This window comes from Chiloscyllium punctatum, chromosome 31 (assembly GCF_047496795.1).
Source record: "Chiloscyllium punctatum isolate Juve2018m chromosome 31, sChiPun1.3, whole genome shotgun sequence".
Taxonomy (NCBI): domain Eukaryota; kingdom Metazoa; phylum Chordata; class Chondrichthyes; order Orectolobiformes; family Hemiscylliidae; genus Chiloscyllium; species Chiloscyllium punctatum.
Genome location: NC_092769.1, coordinates 11,700,354 through 11,727,943, shown reverse-complemented (window position 1 = coordinate 11,727,943; position 27,590 = coordinate 11,700,354). Strand labels below are relative to the sequence as shown.

The window sequence follows — 27,590 nt, the reverse complement described above, 5'->3', positions numbered from 1 at the left end:
GATTTTTGAAATATTGAGCAGTTGAGGGGCTATGCGGATCAAGCATAAAAGAGGTGTTGAGGTCTGGGTTGGCCAAGCCATGATCTGATAGAATGGGGGAACAAGCTGAAGGCGATGAATGCCCCACTCCTGCTCCGATTCCTTGAGGCTCCGTTTCATGATTTTTTTGTTTCCAAAGAAGAGTGTGATACAATGTGCTAAAGATCTCAGATGTTGTGAAAAGCAGTGAAAATGGGATGTTTATGTACTGATTCAATCACAGCTATACAGTCATGAGTAGGAAGGCAACTCCCTCCATGAATAAAGGAAATCTACTGCAGAGCTCACACAAAGGGATCCTTCCCCTCAGTAAACTCTCCCATCACATTACCCAGCATATCAGCTAAAACAGGACGCACTGCGCATGCTCTAGCCAACAAAGTGACCCGCGGGTGATTGATGTCAGCACCGGACCAATGAAAGGTCGGTGGGCGGATGTGGAGGACCTAGCCGGAGGTTGATCCTCCAACCAATCAAAGTAAATGAAGGGCGGAGCTAAACTAAACCATGCGATCACCCTCGCGCGTGCGCAGAGTCGATGCAATGAATGTTCGGGAAGTTATGGAGAGAAAGGATACGGTGAGGAAAGAAATAAACAGGGAAACGGGAGAAAAACTGTGTTGCTATGAGCGGAGAGGTTTTACAAACAAATTGTGCACGTCGGAAAACACAAATTTGAACGTCCCAGTCCCGTGTTTGCAGTAAATGGGGAATTGCCTCAGCGCGGCTGCGTGAGCGCCGCCATCTTTATTCGGGACAACGATTCACTGGACACGTGCGGAGCCGCCATCTTTGTAGGGGGCAAGGTGCAGCCAGGCGCATGTGCAGCATTTCTCTCGTATCGCGTCATTGTGATCATTGCAGCCAATACTGCTCTGATTCACCTCTGGGCTCCCTCATGACCACTTTGTCAATATATAGCTTCCTCAGTCTCAGTCTGTATTTTTGGTCTGTTTACTACTGTATTATTACTTTTATAGACCCTTTGTAAATGAGTTTTTCACTGTGGCCCAGCCCCTGACCATGTACTGCTCTATTATCAGATTACTTTTTTCTTGAATATTTTTGACAGTCAAGAATTCTTTTTTCCAACAAGCAAGTGTATTTTCCTTCCATTTCTGACTATCAAATACTACACCATTTTCATTCCCTGTAATCGATTTTGTACTCCCTGAAACATCAACTGTGTTTCTCCTTCCACAGATACCAGTGATTAATGCCAAAGCCCTGCTGCCTGTGGAGAGGGTGATGTTTGACTTTCTTGTACAGCTGCAGTTTGTGTGGTGAAGGTACTCCCACAATGTGGTTGGGTAAGAGACATTACAAAGTATTCATTCAGCAACAGTGATGATTTGAAAATAATGTCCAAATCAACAACAGTTTGTATTTCTATTATCATGCTTATAATTTCACAAAAATACTATTGAGAACTTTAGACATAAGGCCAGAGATGGAGATATTAGGTCAGGTGACCAAAAGCATTGCCAAAAAGCAGGTTTTGAGGGATGTCTTAAAGGTGGAAAGCAGACCTGAGAGGTTTTGGCTGCGAATTTCAGACCATGCTGCTTCAGCAAGTGTACAAACAGCCACACAGATGAACTAATGAATGAACAAATGGTTGGGAGTCTCGAAGAAAATAGGTTGTCGAGGTCTGTGTGTGTGGTGCAGGGAGCTTGGGATTATCACAGCCAGGAATTAAATCAAGTGTGAGAATTTTAAATTGAGGGATATTGGCCAGGTGCTGGCAGGTAAGACTAGATTGGGTTGGGGTATCTGGTCGGCATGGACGGGTTGGACGGAAGGGTCTGTTTCCTTGCTGTACATCTTTATGGCTGTATGCTGTTGATTCTAATTAGGAGCCTTTTGATGAATCAACAAGCAGAGATTTAGACTTTCTTGAGATTACAGGGAGGTTGAATGTGGGAAGCTGGCCCTGTGTGTGTTTGGAAAATGAAGTCTGGAGATAACACACAACGGATGAGAGAAAATGAGCTGAAAATCAGCTAGAATTAGTGATCTTGGAGTGGGACTGAGTTGTCACACTCACTTCACCTCTGGGATTCAGCTGGTTGCCAGATTGTGAATCAGGCGGTAATACAATCGGGAGCTGAGTGGCCCTGGTGGAGCCTAAAATGAGTGTCACTCAGCTGACTGTTGCTGAGCAGCTGCTGCTTGGTAGCCCTGTTGATGACATCTTCCATCACTTTACTGCTGATCTGTTCCATTGGATGTTGGATCATTTAGCTCTGTTGCTTGCTGCTGATACTGTTTGATATGCAGGTAGTTCTGTTTGGTAGCTGTTGGCATTTCATTTATAAGTCTGCCTGGTGCTGCTCATGGCATGCCCTCCTTTACTGTCCATTGTGATGGGTGAGAGCAGGATTTACAAACCCATGAGATTACAGATTGTGCTGGAGTACAGTTCTGCTGCTGTTGATGTCCCACAGTGCCTCAGAGATACCCAGTTTGAGATCCTACATCTCTTCGAAGTCTGTCCCATTTAGAACGGTGATAGTGTCACTCAACACAATGGAGGTTTTTCTCAACTTTAAGGCAAGACTTTGTCTCCAAAAGGAATGTGTGATGGTCGCTCTTACCGATACTGTCATGGCCAGATGGATCTGCCGCTGGTCAATTCATAACAATGAGATCAAGTATGTTTTACACTCTTGTTGGTTCCCTCACCACCTGCTGCAGACTCAGTTGAGCAGCTATACCCTTTAGGACCTGGCCAGCTCAGTCAGTAATTCTGTTGCAGAGCAAGTCTCGATCATGGACATTGAAATCCTGTACCCAGAGTACGTTTGACACCATTTTACTTCCTCAGTGCTTCCTCCAAGTGTTGTTCAACATGAAGGAGAACTGATCCATCAGCCAAGGGTGGACGGTACGTGGTAATCAGCAGGAGCCATGAGACCTACTGGTCTCTGGAGCCAATGCTGTGTACTCCCAGGGCAAATTCTCCCTGTCTGTACACCACTGTGCCACCATCTCTGCCTGGTCTGTCCTGCCGGTGGGACAGGACATATCCAGAGATTTCAGGAGAAAGTGAAGACAGCAGATGCTGGAGATCAGAGTCAATGGTCTGGTGCTGGAAAAGCACAGCAGGTCAGGCTGATGAAGGGTTTAGGCTTGAAACGTCAATTCTCCTGCTCCTCGATGCTGCCTGACTGTTGTGCTTTTCCAGCACCACACTCTCGATATCTAGGGATGGTGATGGTGGTGTCTGGTCATTGTTTGTTCCGTGAGTATGACTATGTCAGGCTGTTCCTTGACTAGTCTGTGAGACAGCTCGCCACGTTTTGGCACCAAAACCGTATGTTAGTGAGGAGGACGTTGCACCATCGAGGGGGCTGATTCTGTGGTTGTAATTTCTGGTGCCTTGTTAGTTGCCAACTGGTCCATCCAGTTTCATTCCTGTGTTGAGACTTTGCAGTGATTAGTACAGTGAGTAGCTGGCTGGGCCACTGTCAGGTTGGCAGGATTTTTTTCGCCATTGACAATGGTTTCATGGATTTCAGATTCCTAATACGTTGTTTTTTTTCTTGAATTCAGATTCCACCATCTGCCAAGATGGGATTCGAATCAGGACTTCAGCCGTTTGTTTTAATATTCTGGATAAAATCAGGTTTGTTCACTCATTTCTTTGTAAAACACTGTCCATCATCCTGTCTCCTCCATCCTCCCCTCCAACAACGAGTGAGGAGCACATGGAGTTTCTCTGTCACTAAGACTGAGATAATCCGATCTGCTGTTTCTCTCCCTCCCACTAGCCCACTGAGCCAAACTGCCTCACGTGGTGTTCCTGGTTTTTGTCCCAACTTACATCTTTCTCCAGTCTCTTGTCAAGCCTTATCAGAGCTCACCTTGACCCTTTACCCTAATCTCGCTAAACTCACTTTCCAACTCTCTTTCCTCCGCTGCCGCCTCATCACTCCCCCTCGCCAATTCATCGATATTGTTCCTTGTTCTGTCTGTTGGTCTTTTCTGGTTATGTCCTTCTCTCCCATTCTGTGAAAAACTAATATTTGACCTCACCGTTGTTGGAAAATCCTGCTCCATCTCCATTCTCCCTTTCCTTTCTGAATTCCTTGCATTTGCTGTCCCTCAACGATCTATCCTTGGTCTCTCCTGTATCTCACGTACATAGTGCCAGGAGGTGATATCATCCAAAAACGCCGTGTTAGGTTTCACATGTACACTGACGATGCCCAGCTCTCCCTCCCCATCATCCCTCTCCATTACTCCACTGTTACTCAGTTATCAATCTGCTTATCACATTCCCACTACTCAATTAGCTGCAATTTCAGCCAATGAAACATTGTCATGGTTAAACCTATTGCCTTACCTTTACCTTTCTGCTGAGCCCCTCCCTCCCACTGGGAACTCTCTGAGGCAGAACAACACTCTTCACAATATTGCTGTTATATCTGACCCCAAGGTGACCTTCTGATCAGACATCCACACAATCACAACACCAGGAATTCCAGTCTCTTAAACGTTGCTTTTCTCCACCTAACCCCAGCTCTATTGCTACTGAAACCCCTTACCCGCATCTGTGTCACCTTAAACTTGAATGCAAAACAGAACCCTTGATTCCGTGACTCATAATCTGGTTTCAGACTCCCCTCTCAGTATTTACCCTCAGACACATCCTCTCAGTATTTATCCTGTCAAACCCCTTAAGAATCCCATCTGTCTCAATGTGATCACCTCTCTTTCTCCAAAATCCAGTGAGTAGAGTCCCAACCTTTTCAGCCTTTATTTAAACGATAATCCCTCCAAACCAGGGATCATCTCATTGAATCTTCCCTGAAATGCCCCCAATAAAGTGACACATTTCCTTATCTCAAGGGACCAAAACTGCTCTCATTACTGCAGATATGGTGGTCTCACCAGCACTCCTACACGTTACTCTCAGGTAGAGACTCCAAACTCTAATACTGAAAACATTTGAAACAAACATTCGATTCCCCTTCCTGATTCCCTGTTGTAACTGTGTGGTAGCTTTCTGTGTTTCCTGAACAATTACCCCTGGTCCCTTTGTGGTGCAGCTTTCTACAGTTTCCACCATTTAAATAGTACTTTGTTCTTTTATTATCTCCTCCAAAATGAGCAACTTCCCATTTTCCCCAGTTACACCCCATCTGACAACTTGTTGCCCCCTTCTCCTGTGCATCTCTCTCTTTTCATAATCCTCTTAGACCTTTACAGTTATGCCTTTTCTAGGAGATATCCCCCCTTCCCATTCTTTCAAACATTTATTGGGAGCACTGGGCAGTGGGAAGCAGACAGTGTTACTATCTTTTTAGGGATACGCTTTGGAGTGATTGAGAGGATCTTCCTACCCATTGGTCAGGATGGAGACAACGTGCCCATCGTTAGGCATTAGCCTTTCACACCCGTGTCTTATTGATGAGGCAGAGCGGCAGCACGGAATGAAAGAAAAGAAAGTAATTCTTGTTCCCCATATCTCACTGACGCTTGGATCATTTTCTCCAATGTGTCAAAGAACAGCTGTGTTCAGTCACATGAGATCTCAAGTTGGAATCTCCTAGAAACCCACAGATTTCCCTTTGAGTTGACTGCTGATGTCCTCAAGGGTAATATATACAGTAATCCTGGGCCACGAGGAGGGGATGCTGTGAGTTTCTAACTTGAACTGATAGTGACAGATTTTATATACTTGTATTACAGGATATTATAGGTGGACATTCAGATGGTAATCTCAGTAAATATTCTGCTAAACTCTGATTGAATTACTCAGTATGTCAGGATCTGGATATTCGCATTGTGTGTGTGAGTATTGTGTTCCAGATCAATCCCATTTGCTGCTTAAAAATTCTCCTTTGAATCATCGCATTCTCTCAAAAGGTCTCCCCAAACCTTCAATGTGTCATGTAATCCTTTTATGATGACCTGATGAGTGTAAGGTTTATTACTCGAATGTGTAATTTTTGTATAAGGATGTCTCAGAGAGGGAGCAGAATATTCTTAAAGGGGAGAATAACCATTTTGAGGGGAGGCTGTTGTTTATTGGTATCAATGACATAGGAATAGAAGAGTTCACATTATTGGATCATTGGAATCTCTTGTGGGGTAGAATTGACCTCCATCAGAAGGATGGATTGTACTGGCACTGGAAGGGAACAGTTGCTAATGCTATTCAGGAGGCATTAAACCAGTGAAGGAATGTGGGTAAACCCAGAGAGAGAGTGAGGGAAGAGCTAAGTCTGACGCTAGTACAGTTCAGACGTCAAACAGTCAAGGCAGACAAGGGCAAGGCACAGATTGAGCAGTTACACTGCATTTATTTCAATGCAGGAGGCCCGATAGGTCGGGCAGAGGAGCTCAGGGTATGGTTTTGAACATCGCACTGGGATATTATAGCAATTACAGAGGCATGACTTAATGATGGATAGGACCAGCAGCTTAATGTTACAGTGTATAGATGCTATAGCAAAGATAGAAAGGCGGCAACAGAGCAGGGGGAGAGGTATTTTTGATAAGGGATAACGTTACAGCTGGGCTTCAAGAGGGTATTCCTGGGAGTACATCCAGGCAGGTTATACAGGTGGAACTGAGAAATAAGAAAGGGATGATCTCCTTATTGGGATGGTACTATTGACCGCCCCCCACTTCCCCAATAGTCAGCAGGGAGTTGAGAAGCAAATTTACTAAGAGATCACTTATCTGTAAGAACAGTATGGTTGTGTACAAGACTTGACCTTCTTTGTTTTTCATTCACAGGATGAGGGTGTCACTGGCTGGGTTCAAAAGGCAGTAAAGAGTCAACTACATTGCTGTGGGTCTGGAGTCACATGTAGGCCAGACCAGGTAAGGATGGCAGATTCCTTCCCTGAAGGATATTAGTGAATCTGATGAGGTTTTTTTTCGCAATAATCAACAATGGATTCATGGTCTTTAATAGATACTTAATTCCAAATTTTTATTGAACTCACATTCCACTGTCTGCTGTGACGGGATCCAAACCCTGGGCCCCAGAACGTTATCTGGGTGTCTGGGTTATCCATCTAGTGATAATCTCACTTGGCCATTTGGCGGGGTGAGTGACTGAGGTATCCGTGGGGCAGCACATCAGCACCAAAGATCCCATGGTCTCTGTGGAAGATAGAAAGGCCTGGGGAGGGAGATATATCCCTAGTGGTGGGGTCTGACTGTAGGTAGCGGACATAGCAGAGGTTAATGGAGATTAGTGGGTGGTAGGTGAGGACCGGGGGATTATATTCTTATTGTGGTTGGAGGGTGGGGGGAAGGCAGAGGTACAGAAAGTGGAGGATATGCGTTGGAGTGCATTGTTGATCAAGTAAGAGAGAAATCCGGTCCTTGAAAGAGGAAACTTTCTTGGATGTCCTGGAGTGGAATTGCTTCTCCTGGGAGCAGATATGGCAGAGGCAGAGGAATTGGGAGTACAGGATCACGTTTTTACAGGAATATACTCGAGGGTAATCAGGAGTGCAAAAAGGGGACTTGAAATATCTCTAGGAAATAGTTTAAGGAGAATCCAAAGAGATTCTACAAATACATTAAGGACAAAATAATAACCAGACAGAGAATAGGACCCCTTAAAGATCAACAAGGCCATCTATGGAACAACAGGAGGTGGGAGAAATACTATGCTATTCTATTCTAGAGAGTTTGGAGAAATAAATAGTGATAACTTGAAAAGTGTCTATATTACAGAGGAGGAAGTACTAGATGTCTTAAACAGTAGCAAGGTGGATAAATTCCTGGGACCTGATCAGGTGTCTCCCAGAAATTTGTGGAAAGCTAGGAAGGTGATGGCAGTGCCCCTCCCTGAGGTAATTATATCATTGTTTGTGACAGGTGAGGTGCTGGAAGATGGGTGCCATTATTTAAAAAAGGTGGTAAGGAAAGGCCAGGGAACAAGAGAACAGTCAACCTAATGTCAGTGGTAGGTAAGTTGTTGGAAGGGATTCTGAGGGACAGGACTTACATGTATTTGGAAAGACAAGGATTGATTAGGGATAGTTAACATGGCCTTGTATGTGGGAAATTCTCTGTCTCTAATTTGATTGAGTTTTTTTTTTGAAGATGTGACAAAGATGATTGATGAAGGCAGACTGTGGACGTTGTCTATATGGACACTGAACGATGTTCCACAAAGCAGACTGGTTAGCAAGGTTAGATAACATGAAATGTTGGGAGAACTAGCCATTTGGATACAAAACTGGCTTGAAGGTAGGAGGTAGAGGGTGGTGATGGAGGGTTGCTTTGCGGACTGGAGGCCTGTGAGCAGCATTGTCCTGCTGGAATGGATATTGGGTTCTTAAATAAATGACTTGGATGTGAATATATGAGATATGGTCAGTGGGTTTACAGGAGACACCAAAATTGGAGGTGTAGTGGACAATGAAGAAGGTTAGTTCAGAATGCAACAGTATCTTGACCAGATGGGCCTTTGGAGTGAGGAATGGCAGACTGGGTTCAATTTAGACAAATGTAAGCTGTTGGATTTTGGAAAGGCAAATCAGAGCAGGACTTGTACACTTAATGGTAAAGTCCTTGGGAATGTTGCTGAACAGAGAGACCATGGAGTGCAGGTTCATTGTTCCTTGAAAGTAGAGTTGCAGGTAGTCAGACTGTGAAGGTGGTGTTTGGTACGCTTATATTTATTGGTCAATGCATTGAGTACAGAAGCTGGGACATCAAATTGTGGCTGGACAGGACATTGATTAAGCCATTTCAGGAATTCTGTTTTAATATCCTATTAAATGAAATGAGGTTTTTTGATAGGCCCTGGGATATGGCCCCTCCTGTATCTCACCGACATACTGCCAGGAGGTGGCATTGTGCAAAAGTATCATGTTGGGTTTCACATGTACACTGACGATGCCCAACTCTCCCTCCCCATCATCCCTCTCCATTACTCCACTGTTACTCAGTTATCAAACTGCTTACCACATTCCCACTACTCAATTAGGTGCAGTTTCCTCCAATGAAACATTGTAATGGTTTAACCCGTTGCCGGACAAATTCCTTTCCCTAACTGCTGAGCCTCTCCCTCTCACTGGGAACTATGCAGCAGAACTGGACACTTCACAATACTGCTGTTATATCTGACGTGAAGCTGACCTTCTGATTAGACATCCACACAATCCCAAACACCAGGAATTCCAAACCGTTACTTATCTCCTCTTCACCCTAGCTCCATTGCTACTGAAACCCCTTACCCGTATCTGTGTTGCCTTAAACTTGAAGAATCCAAAGCAGAACCCTTGATTCTGTGACTGGCTCAGAATCTGGTTTCAGACTCCCCTCTCAGTAATTACTTTCAAACACATCAGTATTTATTCTGTCAAACCCCTTAAGAATCTGGTGGTGCGGTCTGATTGTAGGTGGTGGAAATGGCAGAGGATGATGTGTTGTATCTGGGTGGAAGGTAAGGACTTGGTGGGGGGGAGTTCTATCCTTGTTGCAGTTGGAGGTGTGGGTTTCAAAGGCAGAGGTGCAGGAGGTGGAGGAGATACATTGGATGGTATTGACCACTTGGGAGGGGAAATTGCAGTCCTTGAAATACGGGGCCATTTGGTATGTTCTGGCTTCACTGGAACACAGCAGTAAACATGAGATAGAGATGTTGGCCAGGGAACAGGTCGTGTGTTAAAGTGGCAGGCAGCTGGAAGCTCGGGGTCTATTTTTGCAGCAGACATAGATCATCAGTCGCCATTTCCGCCACCTCCACTGAGATGCTGCCAGACACAGGTTCCTGTCCCCTCCATTAACAGCTAGATCGTAATCCACTCCTTTGTCTTTCCAAATGTTCCAGTCTCTCTTTGGGTTCTGTCCCTCCCTGTTATTTACACTTGAACCCCTACCTCCTGCAATACAAAGATCTGCAGGTTAGTTGAATTGGCCAAGCTAAATTTCCCATAATGCTCAGGGATGTGTAGGTTAGGTGCGTTAGTCAGGAGAAATGTAGAGTAATAGGGTAGGGGAATGGGTCTGGGTGGGATACCCTTCGGAGGGACGCTGTGGACATTTTGGGCCGAATAGCCTGTTTCCATGCTGTCAAGATTCTAATTTTCCCAGCTCCCATCGGATCTGAGGAAGGGCCACTGGACAGGTTTCTGTTCCCAGATGCTGCCAGACCTGCTGAGATTTCCCAGCACCTTCTGCTTGTTGTTCCTGATTGACCCCATCCATACACCGTCCAGGTTTGATTCAGACAGGGGGAGGATCCCAACACTGACCTCACAATGGGGTCCAGCTGATTGATGGCAGCTTCAGACCAATAGGAAAAGGTGGTGGGACTGGTGGACCAAGTGGAACCAGCTGGTCATCCAAACAATGGGAGTGAATGAGGGGCGTGGCCACTGGGATGACACGTCACCAGTAACTCAGCCGATGTAGTGCCACGTGACTCAGCAGTTGGTGAATGTGGGAGACGCAAACAGGGAAGGGGAGAGTGGCCTCAGAGACAGGGAGATAATGAGTCACTTTAGACTGGGAAATTTTAATTACACTCTGTGTGGTTCGTAAATCTGAATTAGAAATTCTTAGTCCCGCGTTTGCAGCAGATGGGAAAATGGCTGCGGCCGTCAGGCGGTGATAGGCCCTGGGATATGGCCGCCATCTTTATTGGGGGCAAGGTACAGTGAGGCGTATGTGCATGTCCCCTTCATAGGGTGGGGTGGTGCGATTTGAAGAGAGGCATTTACACGTCAAGCACATACCAAGAGAAAAGTATGTCTTTATATTCTTCCTGCACTGACTGTGAGTTTTGTTTTGTGAATTCATTTCATAGGATATTAAATCAGAATGATTGAGGCTGGGATCTCAAAAGCAAGTTTTTCCAGTCAATGATAACAAATCAGGATCAGAATATCATTGGCATTTAGCTGTGGAAGGAGAAAGGTTTGTCGGATCTGTTTGTGGGAAAATATCTCCAATATTTTTGTTAAGCAGAAAGATGTACAAATTCGTGGTTGGATCACCCTTTGGGTATGTGCTCTGTTCCGGGCCCTGCAGCAGAGGAAGGAGATAGTGGCCTGAGAGGGAGCACAGATTTATCCAAATTACACCTCGTCTCTTTGTAAGAACTCTCAGATTTAGACCCAATCACCCACTTCATGATGTTAACCTGCAAACTTCATATTTTCAATTACCTGCAAACTTCCCATTAAAAATTTTGGACTCAAATTCCAGTACCTTTCCAGGTGGAATGTTCCAGCTTCTGACAACTGTCTGTTCATTCAGAAACTGCTGAGGTCCATGTTGACTCTGGGGTTACAAAGGGCTGAATTGAAAGATGAGGTGCTGTCCCTGAGCTCCCATTGAGATGCATTGGAACAGTACAGGAGGCTGAGGGCAGTGCAGGTATGAGCAGACAATGAAAATGACAGGGCTGCACTGTGAGGGCTGCTTGGCTCAATGAGAGTGTTTTGGAGTTGGGTGTAAACAGAGTGAGGTGAGACAGGGAGAAGGTGAAGCTGAAACTCCGTTTTAGTTCAGGCCATTCAGAAATTCACAGTCCCAATGGAAGCAGCCAGTTTTTAAGTGATACCTGCGGAATATTTGTTAACAGTTTTTAAAGTATTTTTTCCTGAGGGCAGTTGAGAGTTAACCACATTGCTGTGGGTCTGGAGTCACATGTAGGCCAGACCAGGTGAGGAGGACAGTTTCCTTCCCTACAGGACATTAGTGAACCAGATGGGTTTCTAACAATCAACAATAGTTTCATGGTCATCATTTGCCTTTTCGTTCTAGATTGTATCGAATTCCGATGCTGCCATCGGCCATGTTGGGATTCTAACCCTAATCCTCAGAACACTGTACGTCACTCATCTGGCAGGAATACCATTAAGCCATTGCCTCCCTTTTTTTTAGCAATGTTTAAAAGAAAGTTCCATCATTCTACTTGTACAATGTGAGATAAAATACTGCAACGTCCATGTGTCAGCCTCTCCAAAAGGTCAATCAACAGAAATTTGTTTGGGGGTGAAATATTTCACTTTTTTGGGCCAGATTATGAAACAAAAATGAATCTAAATAAAAATCTTAAGCCACGGCCATGTAATTTCTGAAGCCGGAGGGGGATTACAGAGACAGGGAGGGTTGTGGGGCCAGAGGGGGAACTGTTGTCCAAACATCACTGTGGTGTACATGGACTGCAGCATTTCAGGGAGGCGGTTAACCACCACTTTCTCCAAGACAAGTAAAGGTGGCCAATAAATACTGGTCTGGGCAGCAAAGGCAACCCCCAGTGAATAAAACCAAGCAGTGACCTCTCTGAGCTGACTTGCTGTGAAGTTAAAAACCTCTCTGGAAATGGAGTGGGCAGAGAAGAGAAACAGTGACTTTTCACAGCTGCCCTCAGAGAGACCTCACTCTTGGAAGTACTCAGAGTCGGGGATCAGCTCAGTGAGTTTCAGTCTCTTCAAATATCAATCTTAGTCCGTTTTATTTTATTCAATCTACAATAGTGGGTCAGGTGAGGATTTCTTTTAATGTCTTACGGTCTCTTGATTAAATGTTTAAGATATAAATCGTAAGCATTAAGTTATTCTCGGGCAGTATTTTTTGAGCAGTAAGACTGTGCCTTTGTCTTGGTCTGTAGATTGTTAAGGCGGGGAGATGGCCTGTTGTAGAGTGCCGTGCTGTTCCTGTCAGATGTGGAAGATTAGGGAGAGTTTCAATGACCCTGATGAGTATGTCTGCAACAAGTGTGATTGCAAATCCTATTGGATCGCATGGATTGGTGGATGAGTGATTAAAGGCAGTGCGGAATTGACAGGAGCCGAGCGGTGTGATAGGTGGCAGTCTCAGGAATGCAGGATACTGCAGATCCAGTCAGGTAGATGGGTTACCTCCAAGAAAGCTAGGAGGGGTAGGTCGGTACTGCAGGAGTCTCCTGTGGCTATCCCCATCTCAGACAAGTATACTGTTTTGGAAAATGTAGGTGGTAATAGACTTTCAGGGGAATGTAGCACTGACAGTCAAGTTACTGGTACTGAGACTGGCTTCTAACATATTGTGAGGTATATCCAGTTCCACACGATCGATGGTGATCGGGGACTCTCTAGTCAGGGACACAGTCTGCCTTTTCTGCAGCTGACAGTGAGACATCAGAATGGGGTGGTGCTGCCCTGGTGCCAGTGTCAAGGATGTCTCACAGAGGGAGCAGAATATTCTCAAAAGGGAAAATAACCAGTGGGAGGACATTGTACATTGGTACCAATGGCATAGGAAGGGGGAAAGCCTGGGGTCCTGACAAGCAGGGAGATTTGCTAGTGCCACTCAGGAGGCATTAAACCAGTGAGGGAGTCGAGGTAATCCTAAAGAGAGATTGGGAAAAGAGGTGAGTCTGAGGCTGGTACTGTTCACCAGTCAGACTGTCAAGGCAGGCAAGAGCAAGTCACAGAATGAGGTGCAACGGACCAGTTGCCCTGCATTTATTTCAGTGCAAGAGGCCTTACAGGTCAGGCAGGTGGGCTCAGGGTATGGTTTTGAACATGGCACTGGGATATTACAGCAATTACAGAGGCATCACTCAGGGATGGATAGGACTAGCAGCTTAATGTTCCAAGGTATAGATGCTATAGCAAGGATAGAAAGGGGCCAACAGAGCAGGGAGAGAGGTGTTTTTGATTCGGGATAACATTATGGCTGGGCTTCGGGAAGATATTCCTGGGAGGGGTTTTAACTTTACCAATGTTAACTTTACCAATGGCCTCCGAATGCTGTAGTGTTAAGGGCTTGGATGGAAAGGTATTTGTTCAGTGTGTACGAGAGCATTTCAAATTCAGTTTGTAGGATGTACCTACTAGAGAAGAAACAATACCTGACCTGTTTTCTTTATTCATTTACAGGATGAGGCTGTCACTGGCTCAGCCAGCATTTATTGCTGCGTTTACCCAGAGAGCAGTTAAGAGTCAACCACGTTGCTATCGGTCTGGAGTCACATGCAGACCAGACCAGGTAAGGATGGCATTTTCCTTCCCTAAAGGTCGTGAGTGAACCACATTGGTTTTTCCAACAATTGACAATGGATTCCTTGTGGTCACTAGATTATTTTTTCCAGATATTTATTGAATTCACGTTCCAAAATCTGCCATGATGGGATTCAAACCCGTGTCCCCAGAACGTTATCTGGGTCTCTGGATTAACGGTCTAGCGATAGTTTCACTCTGTCATCAGGACATGAGGCAGGGTGAGTGACTGAGGTATCAGTGGGGCAGCACATCAGCACCAAAGATCCCACAGTATTGTGGCTCAGTGGTTAGCGCTGCTTCCTCAGCACCAGGGACCTGGGTTTGATTCCAGCCTCAGGTGACTGCCTGTGTTGGAGTTGGCACATTCTCCCCTGTATCTGTGAGGGTTTCCTTCGGGTGTTCCAGTTTGCTCCCACAGTCCGAAGATGTGTAGGTTAGTTGGATGAACCACGTTAAATTTCCCATAGTGTCCAGATGCAGTATATGAGGTTTTGGGATTAGATTAGATTAGATTAGATTACTTCCAGTGTGGAAACAGGCCCTTCGGCCCAACAAGTCCACACTGCCCCGCCGAAGCGCAACCCACCCATACCCCTACATCTACCCCTTACCTAACACTACGGGCAATTTAGCATGGCCAATTCACCTGACCTGCACATCTTTGGAGTGTGGGAGGAAACCGGAGCACCCGGAGGAAACCCACACAGACACGGGGAGAATGTGCAAACTCCACACAGAGAGTCGCCTGAGGCGGGAATTGAACCCGGGTCTCTGGCGCTGTGAGGCAGCAGTGCTCACCACTGTGCCACCGTGCCGCCCACTATGTGCAGGCAAATCTCTGCCTGATGTGAAAAGATCCTTTTGGGGTCTTGGACAGAGGTGAGAGGGAGGTATGGCCGCATGTTTTACATCTCCCATGGCGGCAAGGGAGGGTCAAGGGTGTGGAGTGTGGGTTGGTGGGAGGGTGTGGACCGAACATGGGAAGTGCAGCGGGAATGTTCTCTGCGGGACGCAGATAGGGGTTGGAGAGGGAAATATGTCTCTAGTGGTGGGGTCTGACTTTAGGTAGCAGAAATAATAGAGGTTAATGCACTGTGTCTGGAGATTAGTGGGGTAGAAGGTGAAGACTGCAGGGTTATATTCTTTATTGTGGCTGGAGGGGTGGGGTAAAGGCGGAGGTGCGGGAAGTGGAGGGTATGTGTTGGAGGGCATTGTTGATCAAGTCAGAGGAAAATTACGGTCCTTGAAGTAGGCCTTTCTGGGATGTCCTGGAATAGGATCCAAAGAGATTAAACAAATTTATCACAGACAAAAGATTAACTGGACCAGAGAATAGGACCCCTTAAAGGTCAACAAGGCTGTCCATGGAACTACAGGGGGTGCGAAAGATATGCAAATATTTCACTTCATTTTTACTGGTGAAGTATATGGAAGCTCGAGAGATTGGAGAAATAAACAGTGATAACTTGAAAAGTGTCCATGTTACAGAGGAGGTGGTACTGGATGTCTTAAATCGCATCAAGGTGGATAAAGCCCTGGAACCTGATCAGGTGTATGCTGGAACTTTCTGGAAATCTAGGGAACTGATTGTTGGGCCTCTCCTGAGGTATTTGTATCGTTGATAGCGACAGGTGAGGTGCCATTATTTTTAAAAGGTGGTAAGGAGAGGCTGTGGAACAAGAAAACAGTGAGCCTGAAGTCAGTGGCAGGCAAGTTGTTGGAAGGGATTCTGAGGGACAGGATATCCATCTGTTTGGAAAGGTAAGGAATGATCAGGGAGAGTCAATGTGGCTTTGTACATGCACAATTGTGTCTCACTAACTTGAGTGAGTGTTTTGAAGTGACAAAGAAAATTGATTAAGCCAGGCGGTGAACGTTTATATGGACATTCAACAAGGTTCCACAAAGCAGACTGGTTCACAGGGTTAGATAACATGGAATGCAGGGAGAGCAAGCCATTACAAAACTACCTTGAAGGTAGGAGACAGAGGATGATGGAGGGTTACTTTGCGGACTGGTGGCCTGTGAGCAGCAATGTGCTGCAAGGATGGATATTGGGGCCTTAAATAAATGACTTGGATGTGAATATATGAGATATGGTCAGTAGGTTTACAGAAGACACCAAAATTGGAGGTGTAGTGGACAGTGAAGAAGGTAAGTTCAGAATACAACAGGATCTTGATCAGATGGGTCATTGGAGCAAGGAATGGCAGACGGAGTTCAATTTAGATAAATGCGAGCTGTTGTATTTTGGAAAAGCAAATCAGGGCAGGACTTATACACTTAATGGTCAAGTCCTGGGGAACATTGCTGAACAAAGGGACCTTGGAATGCAGGTTCCTAGTTCCTTGAAAGTAGAGTCACAGGTAGGCAGGGTAGTGAATGCAGCATTTGGTACGCTCCCCGTTATTGGTCAATGCATTGAATGCAGCTGTTGTAACGTCATATTGTGGCTGTACAGGGCGCTGATTACAGCTCTTCTGGAATTCTGTTTTCAGTTCCAATCTCCATGTTCTTGGAATAATGTTGAGAAACTTGAAAGGGTTTAGAAAACATTTGCAAGGACTTTGCCAGGATTGGACGGTTTGAGCTATTGGGAAAGGCTGAATAGGCTGGGACTATTTTCCCTGGAGAGTTGGAGGCTGAGAGGTGATCTTAAATCATGAAGGGCATGGATAAGGTGAGCAGTCAGGGACTTTTTTCCAAGTTCGGTGGGTCCAGAACTAGAGGGTACAAGCTTAAGGTGAGAGGGAAAAGATTTAAAAGGGATCTAAGGGGCATCTTGTTCATGTTGAGGGCATTGCAAGTATGGAATGAACTGCCAGAGGAAGGGGTGGAGGCTAGTACAATTGCAGCATTTAAAAGGCATCTGATTGGGTACATGAAGAGGAAGGATTTAGAGGGATAAGGGTGAACCGCTGGCAAATGGGACTCCATTAACGCTCTCCGTTATTGGTCAATGCATTGAATACAGAAGCTGGGGCGCCATATTGTGGCTGGACAGGACATTGATTAAGCCACTTCTGGAATTTTGTTTTCAGTTTGAATTACTCTGTTCTGGGAAGGATGTTGTGAAACTTGAAAAGGTTTGGACAAGACTTACAAAAACGTTGCCAGGATTGGAGGATTTGGGCTACAGGGAGAGGCTGAATAGGCTGGGGCTATTTTCTCTGGTGAGTCAAAGACTGAGAGGTGACTTCATGGAGATTTATAAAATCATGAGGGGTGTGAATAAGGTGAGCAGCCGGGGTCCTATTTCCTCAGGTTAGGTGGGTCCAAAACTAGAGCACCTGGGTTTAAGTTGAGGGGGCAAACAATTTAAAAGGGATCTAAATGGCAACGTTTTCAAGCTGAGTGTGGTGTGTGTATGGGAGGGGCTACCAGATGAAGTAGTGGAGGCTGAAAAATCACAACATTTAAAAGGCTTCCAATTGGGTACATGAGTAGGAAGGGCTTTGATGGATACAGGCCAATAGCTGGTAAATGGCAATCCATTAGTTTAGGATTCCTTGTTGGCACGGACGAATTGGACCGAAGGTCTGTTTGTTTGATCTTAATAAATTAAGATGCATTCCTCTCTTTTGTGGAGAGCTAGCTGAAACACAGATAATTATCCTTGGAGCTGAGAAGGTGAAGCAGTGATTTCGATCTGGTGCAGATTTGGTTCCAAGGTCTTGAATTTGCAGAGAGAGAGAGAGGAATTGTTCACACTGTCACAATTTTTAGTAACTACTTTCAAGTAATTGGCAAATAATACAAGGTGAAAATGTGAACACTATTTTATTCAGTAAGTTCTGAGCATCTGGAACAGTCTGAACGACACAGATTCAGCAGGGATTCTGAAACAGACTTAGAATTTTACTTTTTAAGGAAAGATTTGGGGGACTATGGGCACATGGGAGGGTACTTGGGACAGATTTGCAGCATCTCCAGAGGGAGAGAGTACAGCCCCAATTGGCTGAATAGCCCCCAGGCCCTGTGCTCTGTGATACTGCCCCATTCACTGTGAATGATGAAGCTCATCCCAGGGCAGAGAGAGGGATTAACCCTCCACTCTCATCACAATGGGGCCCGGCTGATTGATGGCAGCTCCAGACCAATGGGAGGAGAATCTGTGTGGTCCTGCAGCCAATGGGGTTGAATGAGGGGTGTGGCCAGCAAGACAACACATGTCCATGAGCTGTGCAGGTGCAGTGTCACTGTTTGGGGTTGGGAGAGACAGCAGAGACTGGGACAGAGGCTGTGGGACCTGAATTACAAACTCCCGGTAAATTAAAACCAAAAGAACTGCAGAAGATGTAAATCAGAAACAACAACCAGGAGGTTCTGGAAAAGCTCAGCAGGTCTGGCAGTATCTGTGAAGAGAAATCAGAGTTAAAGTTTCAGACCCAGTGTCCCTTCCACAGAACAAATATTACTGAGAAAAAAAGGTCAGTTTATGTGCAGAAGTTACTGTGGGGGGAAGATAAAAGGAGTAAAGGATAGGTGGGGATAGAGTGAGAAGAGTGGTTGGATAAAGGAGTAGATAACGATCTGGCTGGGGGAGGGTCATTCGCTGTTAATGGAGACTGTTAGTGGCTAACCATAGGTAGTGTGTCATGGCAGGCTGTGAGAACAGGGCCTGGTGTGTGGGGTAGGGGGCTATGACATGAGGTTGTTAACTTATGGTTAGCCACTAACTGTCTCCATTGTAAGCTGTTGCCAACCTATATCACTCCACGATTGGAGGTGCCGAGGACACAAACTTTGGAATATCTTCCCTAAACCCCTCTGTCCGCCTTAAAGATGTAATTAAAAATCGTTCTCTTTAATCAACGTTTCCATCATTCGTGAAGCATTTTAGGAGATTTGTCAATGTGAAAGGCTCCATACAATGCAGGTAGTTGTTATTGTCTGACATCAGGAGAAACAGGGATGTGCCCTCTCTCTCTCAGACCTGATGAACAGCAAAAGCAGGAAGCACTGAGCATGCTCCAGCCCACAATGGGCCTCGGATTATTGATGTCAGCGCAGGACCAATAAGAGTTGGGGAACGGGGCTAGAGGTGCTAGTTGGTCCTTCAACCAATCGGAGTGAATGAGGGGCGGGACAATACTCAACCATGTCATAAACTTCACTGGCAGCAGTTTTGTTGTGACCAAGGCATTGGAAATGTGTGAAGGTGAAGGGCAGGGGCAAGGAAAGACATATTGACCAGGAAGAGAAGGAAATTTTCATGGTATGGGATGTGAGGTTTTACAGAACTTAGTGCACATTGTAAAACACAAATTTGAATATCCCAAATTCTGCACCATTTTCCCTCCCTACAATGCATTTTGCACTCCCTGAAATATCAACTGTGTGTTTCTCCCTCCTCAGATACCAGTGATCAGTGCCAAAGCCCCATTACCTGTGGAGAAGGTGGTGTTTGACTTCCTTGTACAGCTGCAGTTCGTGTGGTGAAGGTGTTCCCACAATGTGTTTGGGTAAGAGCTGTTATAGATTATTCACTCAGCGACAGTGAAGAGTTGACAATGTGTGTGCAAATCAACAACAGTTTGTTTTTTTGAATCATGTTTATAATTCCACAGAAATACTATTGAGAACTTCTGACATAAGGCCAAAGATGGGGATATTAGGTCAGGTGATCAAAAGAATTGCCAAATAAGCAGGTTTTCAGGAATACCTTTGAAGGAGGGAAGCAGGTCTGAGGGGCTTAGCGTGGGAATTCCAGACCGTGTTGCCTTGGCAACAGTAGAAACAGCCAGAGCAGTGAAGCAATGAATAAACTCATCGTTGGGAGTCTGAAAGAAAATGAGTTGTCGGGGTCTCACAGGTTGTGTGGTGCAGGGAGACAGGGCTGTTCACAGCCAGGAATTACATCAAAGGTGAGAATTTTAAATTGTTGCTTGTTAATAGGAGCCTTTTGATAGATCAACAAGTTTTGGTACAAGCGAGCACTTAGGCAGTAGGGTTTTAGATAACTCTCGAGATTACATGTAAGTTGAATGTGGGAGGCTGGCCAGGAGTGTGTTTGGATAATGAAGTCTGGAGATAACACAGGGATGGACGAGTGTTTCAGTAAATGAGCTGAGACGAGGGTGGAGTTGGGTGATGTCACTAGTGTAGAAATAATGCTTTTGGAGTTGGGCTGCTCCTCCTCCTTATCACCCCCCCCCTCCCCAAATCACAGATATTGTTCCTTGTTCTGTCTGTCTGTCTTTTCTGGTTATGTCCTTCTGTCCCATTCTGCTACAAACTAATATTTGAACCCACCATTGTTTGAAAAACCTACTCCATCCTGACTCTCCCTTTCCTTTCTGAATTCCTTGTATTTGGTGTCCCTTAAGGATCTCTCCTTGGTCCCTCCTGTTTCTCACCTACATACTGCCAGGAGGTGACATTGTCCAAAAGCACCGTGTTCGGTTTCACATGTACACTGACAATGCCCAGCTCTCCCTCCCCATCATCCCTCTCCATTACTCAGTTATCAAAATGCTCATCACACTCCCACTACGGGATTGGCTGCAATTTCCTGCAACGGAACGTTGCAACGGTTAAACCCATTGCCATCAGTTAGTATTACAAATTACTTTCCCTTACTGCTGAGCCCCTCCCTCTCCCTGGGAACTGTCTGAGGCAGAACCACACTCTTGACAATATTGCTCTCATATCTGACCCCAAGGTGACCTTCTGATCAGACATCTACACAATCACAAACACCAGGAATTCCAATCTCTTAAAATGTTGCTTGTCTCCACCTCACCCCAGCTCCATTGCTACTGAAACCCCTGACCCGTGTCGGTGTTGCCTTAAACTTGTCGAATCCAAAATTGAACCCGTGATTCCGTGACTGACCCAGAATCTGGTTCCAGACTCCCTCATGTTGGGAAACATCCTCCCACTGTTTACCGTGTCAAACTCCTTAAGAATCCTACATGTTACTATGAGACCACCTCTCATTCTTCCCAAATCCAGTGAGTAGAGTCCCAACCTCTTCAGCCTTTTCTTAAAAGATAATCCCTGCAAACCAGGGTTCATCCCAGTCAATCTTCTGTGAAATGCCTCTGATGGAATGATGTATTTCCTTAAATAAAGGGACCAAAACTTCTGTCATTACTCCAGATGTGGTCTCACTCGCACTTTTTAAAGTTACTCGCAGGTATATACTCCAAACAACTCCCTTTAAACTTGCACAGATGTTGTTGGAAATGCTCAGCAGGTCATGCAACATCTGTGAAGAAAGTTCAGTTCAAGTTTCGGGTCTGGTCACCCTTCCTCAGATACGTTGGCTCTAATTTCTTTTCACAGATGCTGCTCGACCTGCTGAGCTTTTCCAGAAACTTCTCTTTCTCTTCCTGGTTTACAGCATCTTCAGTTGGTTCGGTTTTCATCTCCTTTAAACATCCCATCTCTCTTCTAGAATTTGTCATTTCCTCCTTGGAAAAAAGATTCACATTTGTTCGGTCTCCCCTACCCTGGGAAAAAAGAAACCATGACTAGTCACCCTTTCATTGCTCCTCATAATTTTATAAAGTTCGATAAAGTCACCTAAAATGTCCAGTGCTGCAGGGAAATAGCCTCAGCCTATTCAGCCTCTCCCTTTGGTTCAAATGTTCCAATACTGGCAACACCCTAGTAAAACTTGTCTGAACTCTTGCAAGTTTCCCAACAACTTTCCTGTAACAGGGATTCTGGAATTGAAAGCTGTCTGGGGATTCCAAAAGTGGCCGAGCCAATAAACTGTACAACCGAAACATGATCTCCCAACTCCTACACTCAATGCACTGCCCAATAACAGCTAGCATACCGCACACCATCTTCACCGACCTGTCTACCTTCAACCACACTTTCAAGGAACTATCAACCCACACTGCATGGTCTGTTTGTTTGTCAACACTTCCCAGGAACTTGTCATTAAGAGGTTGAGTCCTTTTCTGGTAACATCTTTCTGAAATCAGGGAGACCACAATTGAATACAGTATTCTAAAACTGGCCTCCCCAATGCCCTACTCAGCCACACCGTGCCCTCCTAATCCCTATACTCAGTGACAGAATCCCTACAGTGTGGAAGCAGGCCTTTCGGCCCATGAGACCATACCAACCATCGGAACAGCATTCCACCCAAACTCTGTAACCTACCATTACCCAAAGCTCATCCAGCTAACCTGCATGGCTTTGGATTTGTGGGAGAAATTAAGAGCACCCAGAGGAAGCCCACGCAGACACACAGGGAGAATGTGGAAACACCACACAGACAGTGGAATCGAACCAGAGTACATTTATTGATCAGCACATTCCATTAAATGTTCGTGTCCCAAAATGCCACGTTAAGCACCTGATCTCCCTGAAATTCTACTTTCCAAGAACGATACAGTTATTCTGAGCCCTTCAGACGGAATTAAGGTGAGGAGGAGGAAACAGGAACAGGGTTGAGTTTTAGATCTATAAAATAGCTCTTTATCTTCCCCCTCTCTTCCCCCCCCCCCGTCTCCCCCCACTCTGTCCATCCCCCCCGTCAGCCTGTCCCTACCCCCCACCCTGTCGACCTGTTACCCCTGCCACCGCCCCGTTCCCCCTGCCTGTTCCCCTCCTCTCATCCCACTCTTTGTCCCCACCCATCTCTGTGCCACCCCTCTCTGTCCCCCCTCTCTTTCCCCACCCACTTCAGTCTCACCCCTCTCGATCCACCCACCCCCTGTCTGCCTACCCTCCCTCCCAGTCCCCTAGTTCTGTACTCCCCCCACTGCAGGGCAAATATCTTGTCTATTTACCCTCTCCATTCCCAGCCTGATTTTAAAAATCTCTTTCAGGTCACCATTCAGCCTCTGACGCTCCAGGGAAAACAGCCTATCCAACCCTGGCAACATGCTATAATTCTTTTCTGATCTCTTTAAAGTTTAAGAACATCCATCTGATACGAAGGAGAACAGAATTATATGGAATATTGATTCGGCAACTTTTGCAATGTCCTGTACAGCCACAATATGACCTCCCAACCTCTATACTCAATGCTCTGACCATTAAAGACAAGCAGACCACTGTGGCCTTCACTATCCTGTCTACTTGCTACTCTACTGTCAAGGAACTATGAACCTACAGTCCAAGGACTCTTTGTTTAGCAGCACTCCCCAGGAACTTACTATTAACTGTATAAGTCCTGCTAAAGTTTGCTTTTCCAAAATGCAGCAGCTCGCATTTTTCTAAACTGAACTCCTCAGCCCATTCACCCATCTGATCCAGATCCTCTTGTACCCTGGGGTAATCTTTTTCACTGTCTACTACCCCTCCCATTTTGGTGTCATCTGCAAACTCACTTACAATACCTCTTATGTTCACATCCAAATCATGGATATAAATGATGAAAAGTAGTGGATCCAGCACCGATCCTTGTGAGACTCCACTGGTCACAGGCCTCCAGCCTGAAAAGCACCCTCTGCCTTCTACCTTCGAGCCAGTTCTGTACTCCATGCGATCTAACCTTGCTGACCAGTCTCCCATGAGGAACCTTGTCAAACACGTTACTGAAGTCCATGTAGATCATGTCCATGCTCTGACCTCAGCAATCCTCTTTGTTACTACTTCAAAAAAACGGAGTCAAATTAATGAGATATGATTTCCCATGCACAAGGCTGTTATTAGTATCCAGGATTTAACTCTGTACATTGGGGTCTGCGTTGCCCAGTTGTAGGTGTTAACATTCTGGATGAAGTTCAAGTACGCCAGCATTTTGTCAGTGAGTTTGTATTGAGTCTTGTTAATGTCACCAACACAGGTGAGTTCCTTTTGAAAGGTAGTCCCTGTATCCCTTACCCACCAGGAAATAGTGGAAGTGTCCTTACCTCTGGACTAGGAGGATCAGGCTCAGAGTTGAGAAACAGCATCTTTGAAGAGGCTGATTAGTAAACCTGCCCAAGCCACCAGGCCATACTGTCTCCCAGCTGTCCCTGCCTGAGTCTCCAAACAGAACGTTCCTGTAGTTTCTCTCCTGTCAGACTCTCCCATTGCTCAGTTTGTCTAGGATCCCCTCCTGCTGCTGCACTGATCCTGTCCCTCACTGACCTGTCCATCCCCCAGGGGTCACCATATTCATTCACTGTTCACAATTCCATTGTCCCTGTCCTCCAGCCCCGCCCCCTCCCATCGATAGAGATGGCTCAGTGGTTAGCACTGCTGCCTCACAGCACCAGGTACCCGGGTTCGATTCCGGCCACGGGCGACTGTTTGTGTGGAATTTGCGCATTCGCCCAGTGTCTGAGTGGGTTTCCTCCGGGTGCTCCGGTTTCCTCCCACAATCCAAAGATGTGTAGGGCAGGTGAGTTGACCATTCTAAATTGCCCAGAGTTTTATTTACATTAGTTCAGGGGAATGGGTCTGTGTAAGTTATTGTTTGCAGGGTCGGTATGGACTTGTTTGGCCGAAGGGCCTGTTTCCATACTGTCGGGATTCTCATATATTGGGCAGCAGCTGCTGTCAATCACCCGGACTCCTGTATGATCGGGAGCACGTGCTGTAGGAGGGGAGACAAGTGCACGGGCGCAGTGCTGACCAATTGTGGGAGTATGTGCAGCATAGGTCAGTGTCTGGGAAGGAGGCTGTGGGTGTGAGGGATTAATCTTTCATTAGCAGCTTCATCCCTCTGGGAGCAGGACCCAGAGGAATGACCCCTTTCTTGCTACCCTGACATGTGATCAGACTATCAGTGGGGCAGTGTTTTGCAGAAAGTTATCAGAACTCTTTTGTGAAGATTCAGGGTTGTTATGGAAAGGGACAAGGATGGACCTGCAATTAGAATTCTAATTTGGCTCATTTTAGTCAGATGGGTCTTGGCCAGAGTGTGCAGGAAGCAGTGTATGCAGGATGGTTCTCATCAGGAGCTAGGAAACTGAATTCGAAGAGAGAGTGTGTGAGAACTGGGTGTGGAGGAAAGGAGTGGGGGGATTGGTTTGGATTTCAGTTCACAGAAGAGAGAAATTGTGAGACTGTGTTTTAAAGCTTTGGGGGAACAAGGAAACTACAGTTTAATACTACAATTGGCTTTTGAATTTCCATCCTGTATTAACAGTGGTAACTTGTGTGCTCTGTTGTATGGTACTGAAAGGGTGGATTTGCGGATGAGAAATTCAAATGGAACTTCATGTTCAGATCTGATAGTTACTTGATCCGTGCTGATCTGAATATCATTGGCCTTTTCATCTGGAAGGAAAGGTGTGCATTCTGTCCGTGGGCGAATATTTCAAATCTCAGTGTGACTGGGAAAGTACTGAGACACAGCCAAGTCCATGTCAGCATGGTGAGTGTGGAGAGAGAGTTCATTTGTTTTTGAAATTCTGATTTTTTGTTTTTGAAATCATGGCACATTTCCCAGGAACAATTAAGCCACAACTTTGCTTTGTAGAAGGACAGGTCTTTAATTAACCATACAACCAGAAAGACACAAGGATACCTGCACCATGGGAAACACTATGAAAACGGGATTGTTGTAAAGGGGTTCATTCTCGATCATGGATTGTAATCCATTGGCATTGTCACATCGGTTCCAGCCCCGCGGGGAAACACTGGAAATATGAGGAATGTAATGGAGGTTTCAGTTATTAAACTGTAAAAAGTGCAGAACAATTTACAAGGATGTTGCCAGGGCTCAGGGGTCTGAGTTATAGGGAGAGGTTGGACAAGCGAGGATTTTATGTTTAGAGCAGAGGAAACTGAGGGGGTTCTTTTCTAGAAGTGTATAAGACCATGAGAGGCATGGATAAGGAGAATGCACTCAGTCTTTTTCCCAGGAACTCTAGGATTGGACGGCTTGATTGGATCAGTTTAAGGTTAGAGGAGAAAGAATAAAAGGGAAGCTGAGGGGCAACTGTTTTACACAGAGGGTGGTATGTATATGGATGGAGCTGCCAGTGAATGTGGTTCAGGCAGGAACACTTTCAACAGGTAAAAGGCATTTGGACAAATACATGGATAAGAAAGGGTCAGAATCAAATGGGCCAAGTGCAGTGAAATGGGGTTAGCGTGGATGGACATTCTGGTCGGCATGGGCCAGTTTAGGCCAAAAGGCCTGTCTCTGCTGTCAGACTCTACTCTAAGTGCATTTGCTATTTCTCCCACTAACTCTGTTGGTATCCTGGGATGTATTCCATCAGGGCAATGAGACTTGTCTACCTTTAGCTCCATTAACTTGCCCAGCTCTAACTCTTTCACGATAATGGTTATTATCTCGGTCCTCACCTTCCTCAGTCTCCTTATCAATTACTGGCATGTTCTTCGTATCCTCCACTGTGAAGACTGACTGCTGTGTGCTCATATTCCTGAACCCTGCAGGATAGGAATAACTGGGCACAGAACTCTGCGAGGTCTTCTTTGAGTCTTTATTGATGAGACATGGCAGTTACCTGGATAGTGTACATACAGAACACCTCCAGGAAGCATCAGGTAACTCCCCGCCTGTCCGATGTGCCGCTCCCACTCTTATATCTTTATGGTTTGGAACTTTGAATAGAGACTGTCTCTCAGTATTATCTCCATGGCAACGCTAGTTAGAAAGTCTAATTCAGTTCAGCACTTTGTGGTTAAACCACACACCCCTCTCCCACGCCCCCGTGGCTCCCTCAAGTATGTGACAGGCGCTTCAGTTTCAGTGGGGCTGACTGTCGGGATTCTGATGTGGAGGAGCTGGTGGTGGGGTGGACAAAGTTAAAAACCACACATCACTAGGTTATAGTCCAACAGGATTATTTGGAAGTACAAGTTTTTGGAGTGTGCTGTGATTTTTAACTTGATCAGGATTATCTCTATGGTAACAGTTAAGTGCTTCAACAATTAGAGGCCATATGTTCCCCAAACAACATGTTCCCCTCCAGTAGTATAAACTGTTATTCCAGCCCTGGGGATAGCTATTAATCACTTTTCTCCCCCAATCCCATCTCGCTTTCTGTTGATCTTTAAAGTTTTTCTCATCTCCTTGGTCTTTGCCAATTTGTATGCATTCTATTTCAGTTTGATAGACTCTTATTTCCTGAGCCACCCACGGCAGATTATTCCTTTTCCTAAAGTCCTTCCTTTTCACTGATATATACTTTTGCTGAGCACTTCAAAAAATGTCTTTGATATTCCCGCACTGTCCGTCAACTTTCCCACCATACAGTCTTTGTTTCCAGTCTACATTAGCCAACTCCTGCCTCATCCTATTGTAGTCTCCTTTTGTTTAAGCACTGGATCTTGGGATTGGATTCAATCTTCCAACTTTCCATCTTTGTTCTGAGGTCAACCAGACTTATCAGAATTCTTTTATCAGATGACGAGGTGAGGCGATGTTTCCTGGGTGTTTTGGTTTTCATTGTCAGTGACCTTGGCTTTGTAATAAAGTACAGGATGGATATTCACAACAACGTACTCTGGACACTGCGAATGTACGACGTAATCTAAAACCATAAATCACTGTCTCCCCTCAGTTTAAAATTGCAAAATCATTATCTCCTACACGCTTCCTCACTATCTAAGATTGGAATGCTAATCCACCTGACTATCTGTCATTTTCCGAAAATCTCCTTTGGTGAAGGTGGTGATTTTTGGATTCAGCTTTCCAGTTATTAC

At 45.5% G+C, this 27,590-nt stretch overlaps 1 long non-coding RNA gene across 1 annotated transcript in view; it reads left to right on the top strand.

The window, feature by feature from the left end:
* The first annotated feature begins 577 nt into the window (after nucleotides 1-577).
* Nucleotides 578-27,590, top strand: part of LOC140456911 (uncharacterized) — a 49,539-nt gene continuing 22,526 nt past the window's right edge. Inside the window, exons 1-6 of the long non-coding RNA XR_011953186.1 lie at nucleotides 578-618; nucleotides 1,243-1,349; nucleotides 3,595-3,667; nucleotides 6,790-6,876; nucleotides 13,893-14,001; nucleotides 19,374-19,480. This is a non-coding gene — a long non-coding RNA (uncharacterized lncRNA). The remainder of the gene's footprint in view (nucleotides 619-1,242; nucleotides 1,350-3,594; nucleotides 3,668-6,789; nucleotides 6,877-13,892; nucleotides 14,002-19,373; nucleotides 19,481-27,590) is intronic.